The sequence below is a fragment of the Quercus lobata genome, chromosome 2, assembly GCF_001633185.2.
Source record: "Quercus lobata isolate SW786 chromosome 2, ValleyOak3.0 Primary Assembly, whole genome shotgun sequence".
NCBI classification, from domain to species: domain Eukaryota; kingdom Viridiplantae; phylum Streptophyta; class Magnoliopsida; order Fagales; family Fagaceae; genus Quercus; species Quercus lobata.
Genome location: NC_044905.1, coordinates 15604236 through 15620411, shown reverse-complemented (window position 1 = coordinate 15620411; position 16176 = coordinate 15604236). Strand labels below are relative to the sequence as shown.

The 16176-nt window shown below is 41.8% G+C and overlaps 1 pseudogene; it reads left to right on the top strand.

Annotated features, from left to right (window-relative positions):
• The first annotated feature begins 1441 nt into the window (after positions 1-1441).
• On the top strand, positions 1442-4888 carry LOC115957502 (annotated as a pseudogene).
• The last annotated feature ends 11288 nt before the right edge of the window (positions 4889-16176 follow it).

The window sequence follows — 16176 nt, the reverse complement described above, 5'->3', positions numbered from 1 at the left end:
ACACATTATAGATTTATTTATTTTTTCTTAATAAGGGAAGGTATTGACCATCAATCTATAATGATGGATACATTATAGATTGATAGTCAATACTTCCCCTCTTTAGAAAAATCTCTCATGCTTAGATGTGTGAGACTTGCCTCTCATAAACAGGTGGGCCGCACCCCTCTTTGGAAAAATCTCTCATGCGCTAGGTGCATGAGACTTGCCTCTCACTGGTAAGTGGGCTCCCCATCTGCTTGTGAGAGGCAAGTCTCATGCGCCTGGCTCATGAGATACCAACTCTCCTTCTTCAATAGCAAGTCCAAATCTTCTGTCCCACTTTTCCAGTTTCATTATATACTCCATAAATAAAAACATGTCACATGTCCATTTATTTTATTAAATGTTAAATTTATGCCTTTTATTATTTTAATTTCCTAAAATAAATAAATAAATAACCCATCATATTTAGGTAATTGAGAAGACATAAATTTAGCATTTAATAAAATAGATAAACATGTATCATGTTTTTATTTGTGTAGTATATAGTGAAGCAGAAAGAGTGAGATAGAAGATTTGGACTCTTCAATAACACACTCCCCCCACCCCCACCCCCACCCCCACCTCCATCAACTTCAAGGAAACTAACTATTTGGCACGTAGAAGGCAGACCACAACCATAAACAGGAAGGCAGAATAATTTTCTAGTCTCTTTCTGGGTCTTTTTAATTATTAATTAAGCTGCATGTTGAGACAAATAGGCCCATTCCTTTTGTTTAACACCTATATTACTTACCGACTCCCCCATTCAAATCCAAAAGAAATGAAAAGGTCGTACCATTCAGTTTCCTTGGTGCTGAAACCTTTCTTAAAGAAACCCCGAAAGTCTATGTACGCCGAATAGGGTAGGCCTTATACAGTTATACATACCATTCTTTTTTGGGGTAATATTTATAAAATCATTGTACCCTTTGGTGGCGACTCCTGAAATTTAATATGATATAAATATAAGAGAAAAGTTAACTGATAATCTAAAAGTTTTGATTTAGAATTTATTTTTAAAAACTTTTAATAAGAAAAGAAAAGGACAACTAATTTTTTTACAATATTTTATATTTCTCATAAAAATGGTATAATTATTGTACATTATTAGTGTCATAGTCACATTACAAATACAAATTTTTGTAACATAAGAAATAAGGGTCAGCATATGATTTAAATATCTAGAACTCTAGATATAAAAATCTAAAACATGTGAAGTAAACATTATACGTTCGATCAGCATGTTGCTGAAATCATGGATACAAATAGTTAATACCTCCCAGTCAATAACATTTTCCATCAACATCAAGGAAACTACCTGGTAAGTAAGGGACTGAGAGGCCCAAATAATTTTGTATGCCCACTTTCTGGCTCTTCTTCTTATATATTAGCTTTTCAAACCTAGCAAGAAATCACAATGGCGTCGTTAAAAGTTCTTTCAGCCCTTGACACTGCAAAAACTCAGTTATACCATTTCAAGGCAATCATTGTTGCTGGCATGGGTCTCTTCACTGACGCCTATGATCTTTTCTGTATCCCTCCAATTATGCGACTCATCGGACGTGTCTACTACGAACACGAGTCTGAGGACCATAAGTACGTGATCCCACCAATCATAACGTCAACCATGGTGGTTATCGCTCTTTTGGGTACTGCAATTGGTCAAGTGGCGTTCGGTAGGCTAGGTGATCGAATCGGTAGGCGCCGCGTGTACGGGGTCGCATTGATCATCATGGTGCTCAGCTCCTTTGGATGTGGGTTCTCTGTATGCTCTACAAGGTGGTGTGTTCTATTGAGTTTGGGGTTGTTCAGGTTCATTCTGGGCATAGGGATTGGTGGAGACTATCCCTTGTCGGCTACGATTATGTCGGAGTTCTCTAACTACACGACACGTGGTGCTTTCATAGCCGCCGTGTTTTCAATGCAGGGCTTTGGAATCTTGGCTGCTTCCATGGTCACCATGGTGGTGTGCGCAATATTTGAACACGCATCTGATGGAGTAGCAGAAGATCTGACGCCCAAGGATGCAGATTTCGCATGGAGATTGATATTGATGATTGGTGCAATTCCTGCTGGTCTAACATTTTATTGGCGAATGATGATGCCCGAAACTGCCAGGTATTTTATTATGGGCAAAGTTTAGTTACAAAATTAATTGTAACCTAGGACTATAATCTTATTTAATATCATTCATATTATTACATATTTTAAAAATCTAACCGTTAAATTGCATATTCTTTATGTTTTTAATGTACATATCAAATTTTGTGTCAGTTATATATTATTTATTATTTGATTTATAAGCTTATATTTTATGCATAATTTTAAACAACAAAAACTTACAATTTAAATAATTTATTGATGACATAGTTATTGATTTTTTTTTTTAATACAAGATAGAAATTTTACTCTAACATAATCTAAGTGTATATATGTATGAAGTTCCCTCCTGGAGACTTGAATCCCGGCTCTGGCCCCCTTATACCCCACAAGCAGTTATACTTGTGAAGTGACCATCGCGTCAAGGGTGTGCGGTGGTCACAGTTATTGTTCTTTAATTTTATAGAAATTTTGCAAGCATGGAAGATACAAGAAGAAAATGTAATTTAACAATAGATTTGTCAAAATTCACCTCTAATAAATAAATATTGAATAAGATAATTTTATAACTAAATTTTATCCTTCCATTATTATCTTTTCTTTCTTTCTATAAATCCACCAAAAAAAAAAAAAAAAAAAAAAACTTAGCTAGTCCCGAAACAATGCTCTACATAAGAATTGCCGATGCAAATCATATACGTGTAGACATTCTGATTTTAGGTCAAATAAATTTATTTTAACTATATTATTACTTTGAAATACTAGGAGTCTAGGATAGTAGGGTGTATATATAGTGTGGCTTAGTGGTTGCCCCCTTCTTGATGGCTGTGCCAGGCACGGGTTCGAGTCCTCATACCCCATAGGTGTGGGGTTTGGACTTTGGTTTCTAAATGCATGGGTGGAGTCCAAGTCGCGGGCACCATTATGTGCTGGTGGTACTCACAGGCGATGTATCTGTGGGGTGTGGTCGGCTGTGATATCACACGTGAGCCACCCTTTTTGATCCTCAAAAAAAAAAAAAAAAAAACTTCTCTCTCTGTCTCTCTCTCTATATATATATTTGTAAGGAATTAAAAAATTAAAAAAAAAATAATAATAAAATAAAATCTGTCGTGGAAGTTAGTTAGATTTAGATAACCCGTTGACTTTAACAAAAAGGATGTGTAGAGACGTGAGGCCAGATTTCATTTTCAAAATCGATACATATATATTTTTTTTGGACTATTTATTGTTAACCATGTTTTAAAGACATTCGTTAGCATTTTCTTATTTCTATTACTTTGTGTGTTGTGAAATTAGAATGCACTATTTTTTTTTTTTTTTTGTAATAGAAGATTTTAAATATGTAATTAAATGATACATAAGCAATTTATTATACATATCAGTATTTTCTAGGAGACAAACGACATTATTTGGATGAGATTGAAATTGTCTTAGGAAGACTAAAACGAAACATTAGAAAAATCAAGGATTACGGATAAAATACTCCATACTCAACGGCTCAAAAAAAAAAAAAGACTCATTGTTACAATTTCATAGCCCGGCCCATAGAAAACAAAATAACAAAATTCATATTGGCAATACTTGAGACCTAATTTAGCAACCATAAATCTTTCATTTGGATTGTGTGTAAAATTTTGATTCAAAATTAATGTAAAATAGTTTATTCATGCAAAAAAAAAAAAAAAAAACTAGCAAAAATTCACAATATCATGAATGTGATATGTTTCTTGCATATTTGTATGCGTTAAAATGTCGTTTAATATATAGTTTAATATACCATCATTTAGTAATGGGAGTATTTTTTTTACTTATATATGTGTGCGCACATACTATGCATGTATGTTAGTTATAAATTTTGACCATAGAGTGAAATCTTGGTTTTGCTGTTGTTAATTTGTCCTTTTTGAAATTGATATATGAGAGATCTTTCTAGTTAAGAATATCGCTTTCAGATTTACAGCTTTGGTCGTCCTCCAAGCATTTGTGTCTTCCATGAGTCTCCTCACCAAGTCCACAATCCTATCCCCTCCTTTCCAAGCAATTTCTTCATCGCCATGGTCGTGATTTGTTCTCATGCTCCTTCACATGGTTTCTTCTTGATATTGTCTTTTACAGCAGCAATCTCTTCCAATCTAAAATATATAATCATCATCTCCCAATGAAGGAACAATTGAATGCCTATCAAGATGCTTTTCAAGTTGCAAAATTCCAAGCAATTATTGCAGCATGTTCCACAATTCCAGGCTATTGGTTCACTGTTTATTTCATTGACAAGGTTGGAAGAGTCAAAATCCAAATGATGGGTTTTTTCTTCATGGCATTGGTTTATTTAGCACTTGGGATACCCTATTACAAATATTGGGACAAGAAACCGAATACAGGTTTTTTAGTCCTCTATGCTCTGACCTTTTTCTTCGCAAATTTTGGACCAAATACAACCACTTTTATAGTGCCGGCAGAGCTTTTCCCTGCAAGATTTAGATCAACATGTCATGGAATTTCTGGGGCCACTGGGAAGGTAGGGGCCATTATTGGTTCTGTAGGATTTTTATGGGCTTCACATGATGGAGAAGGGAAGGTTTATCCCGAAGCAATTGGAATGACTTTCTCATTAATAATGCTTGCCATAGTTTGTTTGTTAGGAATGGTGGTGACATTTCTTTTCACGCGTGAAACTATGGGGAGATCGTTAGAGGAGAATGAGAATGATGATTAACTAATTAGCAATGTTTGTGCAGATCTCTTTGTAGAAGTAAATTTATACAGTGCATAGAGCTAAATAAATGAAAAATTATCTCCAAAAATGATTGTAGGCTTTGTGGACTTATTTTTTGCTTCGGGCTAAATACATGTTCGATCTTGCTGATTGGGTTTTAATTAGTTTTGGACCTAATACCAACTCATTAAACATTTTTTTACTTAAAAAAAGAACCTTAGATCAGATCATCTTTAGCAGATCAAAGGAGCTCACTTCATTCTTCAAGCTTGATCAGTTTCTGTCTGCCACTTTCATAGTGCAATTTCCAGTTAGTATATATATTGATCTAGCTATGTTATTCTTCTTACATAAATTTATCTCCATTTTTCCGAATCACAGCGACTTTTTTGTAAATGAGTATGTTGAAAACTCTTCAATTCATACTTGATTCTTTTGTAGGTAGATAATAAAATGTTAATCGTCAAATAAATGTAGAATATATTCTTATTTGCATGTGGGGTTACGTGTGTGTGCGCTTTTTGTAATGGGTTTCTAAAATTATCTTCATTTAAGGTAATTAATAATACAATTTTTTTCCTAATTATTTGAGCTTTTATTCGGCTCAACAACTAAAGTATTTTTTTTTTTTTTGGCTTCTTCAAATCTTTTAGATCAATTGTTATATAGACAATTACAAAAAATTGAGTTCAACAAAAATAAAAGAAATGCTACTTTCATAACATTTTTATAATAATTTCACAACAAATCTTATGTGATAAAATGATTATAATTTGGGTCTAATATTGACATTACTTTTTTATCTACCAATAACATTTTTTCGCATAAGATTTGTTGTAATAATATTGAAAACGTAGCATTACTCTAAAAATAATTCTAACATCCCAAACATAATCCTTAACACCTTAAAAAACAAATGGCTTAAATAACATAAAAAAAATTAGCCCAAATAACAATAAAATAACTCAAACAAAAATAAGAGTAGTCCAAATAACAAGTGAACAAATTATTCAACAAAAAAGCCTATTAAAAAAATAAAAGGATAAAAATCTCTAATTATTCAAATTTGTAACTCATTCAATCCATTCATAAATAAAAATCCATAATCATTCAAATTTGTAACTTATTCAACCCATTCAATAAAATTAATTTCTAGTTTTATTTTTTTTCCTTTTAAATACGGTACAAAGAGAAGTATTGTGGTCATGAGTTCTCTTTGGTGGTGTCGGTAGTTATGCTCTTTTTAGCTTTGTATTTGCAACAATTTTGCTCTCCTCAGTGATTTGGTTTGCAGTTGTAGAAAATATTATCTCTCTTTATTTCTTCATTTTTCTTCTCTATTATCATTTTAGATTCTCTCACATTTCATTACTCTCATTTTATAGCATTCTCAGTTCCCATTTTATCTATAATCAATCCCTTTTATCTTTCTCTTTTTATTAGTAGAAAGAAATTGTAATACTTCATGTATTTGTTTTTTTGTTTTGTTTTGTTTTTTTTTTTTTTGACATTGATATATTTAAGTTATCTCTTTTTTAGATTTTGTATATAAAATTTAAGTTTCTTAGTGACCACCTTATAAAATATTCCTAGAACCACCACTGATTTCATGTGTTCATTATTATTTTTTTCATTCTATGTATACAGTGGAAAGAGTAAATGATTTATATTCGATCAGGCATAATTAATTAAATGAAAGAGTAATGCTACCACGATTAATAATTTTAAGGGTTTTCTTTTTTGGAAAGTAAAATTATTTTAAGTTTTTGGATGTGGTACATTAGTAGTAAGTTGCAAAGACCCGCAAAATCTATGAACGCCAACGCCAAATTTGGCGGACGATTACCTTTTCTCAAATTTTTTTTTAAATTTTTAATTTTTAATTTTTATATAAGATAGAAATTCTACTCTAGTCTGATCTAAGTGTATATGTGTGTGAAGTTCTTTCCTAGAGACTTAAATTTCAGTTCTTACCCTTTACACCTTACAAGTACTTCTACTTATAAAATAATTATCGTACTATAAATGTGCAGTGGTCCATTTCTCAACTTTGCATGTGCTCTAATATGATATTGAAGGGGCCATCTTTGTCAAAATACACGTGCCAGAATATTTGTGAATACTTTTTGGACAAAGACTTGTGGGCTTGGGAATTAGGCCTGGTTCGTTCTGCAAAATAGGCCCCCGCTGGAATTGGGCCTGGTATGTTGTGCAGAATGGGCTCCGTTGAACCAGGTTGTAGCAAAACAAACACTCCAAAGAAATAGTAAAATACGACACAGTACAACCCAATAATTGTTAGGGCCGTTTAGATATAACCTATTTTTACTAAAATTGAAAATTGAAAACTGAAAATATTGTAGTAAAATAAATTTTTAATGTGTGAATAGTATCGTGGGACCCATGAACAGTATGTGAACAGTGCATTTTGTCTCTTGCACAGTGAACTTTAAATGCAAACGTGTATCCAAACCCTCACTTAGTTTATAGCATAGTCAGCATACGTTTTCAATATATGTCAAATACATTTACATCTACTAACTATATAAAAAGAGACAATGCTCCTACAATACTCTTTTGGTTTATTGAGCTTTTTTTTTACACAAGTTTTGAACTTTTTTTTTACCCAAGTTTTGAACAGTTGCTACAATGCCTCTTTGGCTTGTGCTACAGCATTTTTTTTTTTTTTAGTCTTCCGTTTGTACCTTTTTTTTCACTTTAAATATTTATAAGAACCTGCATATATATTATTATACTGACACAATAAATTTCACAATAAAAAGAGGCAATGCCCCTACAGTGCTCTTTTGGGTTATTGAGCCTTTTTTTTTTACCCAAGTTTTGAATAGTTGCTACAGTGCCACTTTGGCTTGTGCAAGTGGAATCGTAGCTACAGTGGCTACGCCTTTTTTTTTTTTTTTTTCAATCTTTTGTTTGTACTTTTTTTTTCTTTTAAATGTTTATAAGAACCCACATATACTAACACAATAAATTTCACAATATTTTTACAATAATGTGCCCCTTTTGGTTTATTGAGTCCTTTTATTTTTTTCCCAAGTTTTGAACAATTGCTACAGTGCCACTTTCTATTTCTATTAACTATATAAAAAGCACCAATGCCCTTACAGTACACATTTGCATTATTGAGTCCCTTTATCATTTTTTTTTTCAAGTTTTAAATAGTTGCTGTGGGGCCCGGCCCAAAAATAATGGGCCACTCCAAATCCAGGCCCATCCGAGGAGCTTCCTTTCCGAGGAGAGGCCACACATGAAGCGTTACTCAATCCCAGCAACGCCCAAGAAGCCTATCCGAGGAGAAACTCCTCCTCGGATATCACGAAGCCCAGACCAAGAGCCATCCCCAACCAATTCAGTTCACCCTCCAGACATATAAAATGAATAAAATTCAAAATATCCCTCAAAAAGCTACCACCACATTAATTGCGCCCCAACCAACCTCTTGGCCGCATTAATGAGGAAAAGACCCCTGAACAGTACCGCCTTGGCCTCTGCAACTCACAAAGGGAGTGGTGAGGGCGGCTGATGGGACAGGCGCTCAAGTGGATGCTTAGATGATCAACAGGTGTAAGGTTTAGATGAAAGAAGGAGAGCTATATAATGTAATACAGTCCCCCAAAGAAGGGGACGGAAAAAACTGTATGAAGACCTAAAGAGAAAAGGAATATAAGGAGACTTGAGAAATCTTCCCCGTGTCTTTTATCTTCTGCAACCACCTTATCCATGCATTCGACCGAACAGGCTCACTGAAGCCAAGTTCTTTCACCCATTCTCTACGAACATTCATTGTGGGTTGCGTCTTGGGTCAAAGCCTGATCATTAGAATTTGGGCCAAGAAAATCGTGCAACCACAATTGGCGCCGTCTGTGGGAAGAACTAGGGCATCAGCAGGCGCAACGGTCAAGCATGGCAGAACTAAATCCGCACCAGGGGAATCCTCACCAGGCCGACTCCCAACGGACACAACCCGTCGAGTCCCCGAGGCAGAATAACCCCGTCAACCCAGGCCACAGGGGAGATCGTGAGGGAAGTGTGCAAACTATCCGGACAAGCCAGAGTCACACTCAGATAGGAAGCCACGCTTCCCAGAGGCGAAAGAGTCACCAGGACATGCAGAGAGAGATAGATGATCTGAAGAGAAAGTTGCGACGAACCCAGCGAAAACGATCTCCTTCAGACTCAGACGGGTCCTCTAATGCGGAGGATGTGAGTTACCGACGGAGGTCAAGGACCCCCCCAAGTGAAACCTTTTCCTACGTAAAGGAACCGCGCCACGTGCGGAAGTATGAGAGCACATCCAGCAGGGGCTCGGGAAACGATGCCATGAAGAAGGCGTTGGACCAGGTCTCAAGATCCCCCTTCACGTATAGAATTGAAGGGGCTAAGCTGCCTCGACGGTTCAACCAGCCGACATTCACCATCTATAGCGGTCGAACGGACCCGGTAGAGCATGTGAGCCAGTTTAACCAAAAGATGGCGATCTACTCGAAAGATGAGGCCCTGATGTGTAAAATCTTCCCATCCAGCCTGGGATCAATGGCGATGAGGTGGTTCAATGGCCTAAAGGCAAATTCCGTAAGCTCATACAAGCAGCTCACTCGGGATTTCTGCACCCGCTTCATCACCAGCACCAGAGTCCCCAGGCCCCTCGGTTCGCTACTGTCCTTGTCCATGCACGAGGGAGAGACTCTGAAAGCATACTCGGACAGATACTGGGAGGTGTACAACGACCTGGATGACAACCATGATGCGGTCGCTATCAGCACGTTCAAGAGCGGGCTCCCCACCGACCATGGCTTGAGGAAATCCCTCACTGGTAAACCGGTTGCCAACATCGATCAGCTGAGGGATAGGATTAACAAGTATAAAAGAGTGGAGGAAGATCAACTGCAAGGGAGGGGTAAGGATAAAGTTATCCCCCCCCAAAGCAAACGACTTCAGGTCGGAACGGCACCATCCTGGTCAGCCGAGGAGAGATTTTTCGCGACAGGCGGGCTAGAGCAACCCGCAGGTAGTGAATGCCATATTCAGGGAGCCAGTACAACAAGCGTTGGAGAAAGTACGGAATGAGCCCTACTTCAGGTGGCCAGGAAAGATGGCCGGAGACTCTTCCAGGCGTAACCGGAACCTGTACTGCCACTATCATCAGGATCATGGGCATACTACTGAGGACTGCAGGAATCTATGGAATCACCTAGATCAGTTGGTCCGAGAAGGAAAGCTACGTCACCTACTGCACCCGTCAAGTGGCCATCCCGGCCAAACAACACAAGAGCCCCGAAAGGACGTGTCCTTGGGACCCCCCACCGGGACGATACATGTCATCCTTGCTGCACCAGGAAGGACGGGGCCACCCACTCCCAGGGTGTTAGTTGTTGATCGGTTCCCCCCTGAGGGTAGGCAAGGAGAGCCCAAAAGGTCAAGAAAGGGAAGCTCTCTGGTACTGGGTTTCTCGGACGAAGATAAGAGAGGAACTATTCAACCCCACGATGATGCCTTGGTGGTCACGCTGAGGATCGGGGGCTTCGACGTGAAGAGGGTGATGGTGGATTCGGGAAGCGCGGTAGAGATAATGTACCCCGACCTATACAAGGGGCTGAACCTGAAGCCAGAAGATTTGGCCGCTTATGACTCCCCTCTTCTCAGTTTTGAGGGAAGGATGGTCACGCCAAAAGGGCAGATCCGACTGCCCGTACAGACTGGGGCGGAGATAGTGGAGGTAAATTTTATTGTGGTTGACGCTTATTCGCCTTACACTACGATAATGGCAAGGCCGTGGATCCATGCCCTGGAGGCCGTGACCTCCACACTTCACCAAAAAGTGAAATACCCCTCCCGAGGACAAGTGGAAGAGCTCCGAGGAGATCAAGCCGTGGCTAGGAAGTGTATGGTGGCCGCCGTTTTACATCAGCCCCCAATCAAGTCCTCGGTCCCGGAGAGCTTATAGCAACCAACTCCCTCGGCGAGCCAAGGCGAGGGGCTGGCCGAGGAGATAAGGTGCGAAGGTCTGGATAGGATTGCTGTCAATGACGACCCTAAGAAGTTCTTTCAGGTCGGCTCTGAATTACCTTCCCAAGAAAAAGAGGAGTTGGTCGGATTTCTCAGAGAGAATGTCGACGTGTTCGCGTGGGACGCCTACGACGCCCCGGGAGTTGATCCCAGCTTTATTTGTCACCACCTGAACGTCAACCCCTCTTCAACTCCAAAGAAACAGCCGCCTCGACGTCCTTCGAAGGAACACGCCAGTGCCGTAAGGGACGAGGTGGCGAAATCAAAAAGGGCAGGGGCTATCAAAGAGGTCTTTTACCCCGAATGGTTGGCGAACACAGTGGTGGTAAGAAAGAAGACAGGGAAGTGGAGGGTCTGTGTGGACTTCACGGACCTGAACAAGGCATGCCCGAAAGACCCATTCCCCCTACCCCGAATCGACCGATTGGTGGATGCAACCGTGGGCCACCCTCGAATGAGCTTCCTGGACGCCTTTCAAGGCTATCATCAGATACCCCTTGCGCCTGACGACCAAGAAAAAACGGCTTTCATGACGCCCATCGGAAACTATCATTATAAGGTGATGCCGTTTGGGCTGAAGAACGCAGGCTCAACATATCAAAGGATGATGACTCGGATGTTCGAGCCACAGCTGGGCAAGATCATTGAGATTTATATAGACGACATGGTTGTGAAGAGCAAAAGGGTTTCCGAGCACGTGAGTGACCTCGGAGCGATCTTCGCTATCTTAAGAAAGCACCGGTTGCGGCTGAATGCTTCCAAATGCTCATTTGGGGTCGGGTCTGGGAAATTCTTAGGGTACATGGTCACTCACAGGGGAATAGAAGTAAGTCCCGACCAGATCAAAGCCATTAACAGCCTACAGGTTCCTCGGAATCCGAAGGAAGTGCAGAAGCTCACTGGCATGATTGCAGCACTAAACCGGTTCATATCACGATCGGCGGATCGATGTCGGCCTTTTTACCTCCTGATAAACAAATGGAAAGGGTTTGAATGGTCGGAGGATTGCGCTCAGGCTTTCCAGCAGCTTAAGGACTACCTGTCTCGACCACCCATCATGTCCAGCCCTGAGGCAGATGAGGTGCTGTTTGCATATATTGCCGTAGCTCCCCATGCTGTGAGCTTGGTGCTGATACGGGATGACAATGGGGTGCAGCGGCCGGTTTACTATGTGAGCAAATCATTGCACGAAGCCGAGGTACGGTACCTTCCTTTGGAAAAGGCAATTCTGGCGATAGTGCATGCGACCCGTAAGCTCCCTCATTACTTTCAGGCGCATACGGTCATCGTTTTAACTCAGCTTCCCCTTCGAGCAGTTCTTCGCAGCGCTGACTATACAGGCAGGATCGCCATGTGGAGTGCGCTCCTGGGAGCCTTTGACATCAAATATATGCCCAGATCCTCCGTCAAGGGACAGGTCCTCGCGGACTTGGTGGCAGAGTTTGCTGAGCCCTCTTTAGAAACAATGACTGAGAAGAAAGCATTGGATGAGAAGTCGGTTGGCGTGATTTCAGCAGTCGAGACCAGGCCATGGAAGGTCTACGTGGATGGGGCGGCTAACCAAAGAGGGTCAGGAGTTGGGATAGTTATAATATCCCCGGACGGTGCTGCTATTGAAAAATCTTTGAGGCTCGGGTTCTCGGCCACGAACAATGAAGCCGAATACGAAGCCTTACTTCAAGGGATGATGATGGTTCACAGATTGGGCGGCACAGTAATAGAAGCATTCTCGGACTCCAGACTAGTGGTCGGACAAGTGATGGGTGAGCTGGAAGCTCGAGATACCAGGATGCAAGAGTATCTGGGACAAGTCAAGCGGCTACAGACGAATTTTGAATCTTTCAATCTGACGCACATCTCCAGGAGTGTAAACACCCATGCAGACTCGCTGGCCACACTCGCCACGTCCTCAGCGCACAATCTGCCGCGAATGATCCTGGTTGAAGACTTAGCCCGGGCAAGCCCTATCAGCGGAAGTCCGGCCAGAGTCCATCAGATCAGAAAGAGTCACTGCTGGATGGATCCCATAAAGAACTTCCTTCAGAATGACGTCTTGCCGGAAGAAAAGCTGGAAGCCGATAAGATACGGAGGAATGCTCCTCGGTTCTGGCTATCCGAGGACCACCAATTATATCGGCGCTCCTATTCTGGACCGTACCTACTCTGTGTACATCCAGAAGAGTCCGAGTCTCTGCTTGAGGAGTTGCATGAAGGAATTTGTGGAAGTCACACCGGAGGAAGGTCGCTGGCGCATAGGGCACTCACCCAAGGATACTGGTGGCCGAACATGCAAAGGGAGGCCCAGGAGTACGCCAAGAAGTGCGATCAGTGCCAGAGATTTGCTCCGAATATTCACCAACCCGGAGGGGTTCTCAACCCCCTCTCTAGCCCGTGGCCGTTCGCGCAGTGGGGTCTTGATATTGTCGGACCTTTTCCTAAAGCCGCGGGGAACAAGCGATACATCATAGTCGGGACCGATTACTTCACTAAATGGGTGGAGGCTGAGCCTTTGGCCAACATTAGGGACGTGGATGCCCAGAAATTCATCTGGAAGAACATTATCACCCGCTTCGGAATCCCGCGTACACTCATCTCCGACAATGGTCTTCAATTCGACAGTAAAAGCTTTAGAAAGTACTGCCACGAGCTTGGAATCATTAACCGATATTCCACCCCTGCATATCCCCAGGGAAATTGGCAGGTGGAGGCCGTGAACAAGGTCATAGTGAACGGACTAAAGAAAAGGCTAGATGAGGCAAAGGGAAGATGGATAGAAGAGCTCCCGCACGTTCTATGGACCTATCGGACAACGCCACGGCGGTCAACCGGTGAGACCCCCTTTTCATTGACTTATGGGGCAGAGGCTGTACTCCCAATTGAGAACAACTTTCCTACGCTGAGATCTGCTTCGTTTACTCCGGACGGTAACGATGAGTTGTTGGAAAGAAATCTAGACTTAGCCGAGGAAAGAAGGGAAAAAGCAACGATTCATATGGCCTATTATCACCAAAAGCTGAGACAGGGATACGATGCCAATGTCAAGCTACGACCCCTCGGTCCCGGCGATCTCGTGATGAGGAAGGTCCTTGGCAGCGCAAAAAACCCCTCTTGGGGCAAGTTGGGGCCCAATTGGGAAGGACCGTACCGTATAACATCCGTAGCTGGAATAGGCGCCTACTATCTAGAAGATTTGGATGAAAAAGCTGTGCCTCGACCATGGAATGTAAATAACCTCAGAAGATATTATTATTAATGAAAATGGCTTCGCCCACATTTTGTTTATTGGCTATCCACTTCTTGCTGATCTGCATGACAATTCTTATGAGTCTTAAACAGAACCTAAGTCCTGTATGGCTCCTTGGACCACAGACTTAGGGGAAATTAACACTTAAAAAGACCTCGTAAGTCTTGGACAGAACCAAGGTCTTGCATGGTCCTCGGACTCAAGCCTATGGGGAAACCAAGTACGGAAAAGAAAAATCGCGTAAGTCTTGGACAGAACCAAGGTCTTGCATGGTCCTCGGACTCAAGCCTATGGGGAAACCAAGTACGGAAAAGAAAAATCGCGTAAGTCTTGGACAGAACCAAGGTCTTGCATGGTCCTCGGACTCAAGCCTATGGGGAAACCAAGTACGGAAAAGAAAAATCGCGTAAGTCTTGGACAGAACCAAGGTCTTGCATGGTCCTCGGACTCAAGCCTATGGGGAAACCAAGTACGAAAAGAAAAATCGCGTAAGTCTTGGACAGAACCAAGGTCTTGCATGGTCCTCGGACTCAAGCCTATGGGGAAACCAAGTACGGAAAAGAAAAATCGCGTAAGTCTTGGACAGAACCAAGGTCTTGCATGGTCCTCGGACTCAAGCCTATGGGGAAACCAAGTACAGAAAAGAAAATCGCGTAAGTCTTTGGACAGAACCAAGGTCTTGCATGGTCCTCGGACTCAAGCCTATGGGGAAACCAAGTACGAAAAGAAAAATCGCGTAAGTCTTGGACAGAACCAAGGTCTTGCATGGTCCTCGGACTCAAGCCTATGGGGAAACCAAGTACAAAAAAGCAGAATCGCATAAGTTCTAAACAGAACCTAAGTCCTGCATGGCACTTCGGACCACAGACTTAAGGGAAACTATTACTTGTGTCAGATCGGGAGATTATCGCTTAAAGGAAATCATTTCTATGCGCTGCACACATCCATCGAGAGCCATATCTGCATCATTGCAAGTATTTAAAGTAAAACGCTACTGGCATACATCCATAGAGAGCCAAACTAACATTCCAGATTAATATTTCGAGTACACTGGAAAGAGAGGTCCTTACAAAAAATGGAAAAACAGGACGGCTCTCATAAAAAAAAATAAAAAAAAAATAAAAAAAAAAAAAGAAAGAAAAAGAAAGAAAGAGTACAAAAAACGAAAGCCTAAAAGACTAAGCCTCAACAGGGGGATCTTCCTTCTGCTCGGGCTGAGGAGGAGGAGCCTCAACGACTGAGTCTACGGCGGGACTCTTCGTTATCTCAGGCACAAGGGCGGTATCAGGCGCCGCCAAATCCTGCTCTGAAGTCACTTGGGCACCATCAGGATTCGCTCGGATCTCCTGAGGGTAGAAGATGTTCTCGGGCAGTCTTAGTGCCGAATCCGCAGGAACTCCTGCAGCATCGAGAGCATGAGCCCAGGAGATACTGCAGTAATCCCTGCACACCTCGGGGACCTCCTCTGATAGCCTGGCCTCCGTCTCCTCAGCCCCAAGCTGGCGAGCAGCATTCTTCTCAGCCTCTATAGCCTCTCGGATCAACTGAGCCTCCTCTTTGACCCTTCTCAGTTCATCCTCGACCTTTTGCAAGGCAGTTTTGAGATCCTGCACTGCCTGCTTCTCGGTGACAAGGTTGAGCTGCGTCGAGTATAGCTCCTTGCGCTGGTCCTCCGCCTGGGTCTCGGCGCTCTTCAGACCAGATTCTGCACTCTTGCGCCGGTGCTCCGACTCCTTGAACTCGTTCGTGAGTATAAGGTGATCGTGCCTGAGGGACCCCAAGGTCTTCTCCACCTCTGTCCGAGCCTGGATCTCGGCCTCAGTCCGATTACGTTCACTTCGGCAGAATTCCTCAGCCACAAATACCTGCTGAGTAATCTACAGACAAAACCAAAATGCTTTAAAAATATCTAACGAGATCAAAAGAGTTAATGAAACAGTAGAAGGATCACTTACCATTGCGAGATCCCTTTTAAGGGATAGGAAGATCTCGGACTGAGAGAAACGCCTGTAAGCCTCCATGTCCCGAGGAAGGAGCAGGGGCTGCTCTAAGGCCTCAGCCA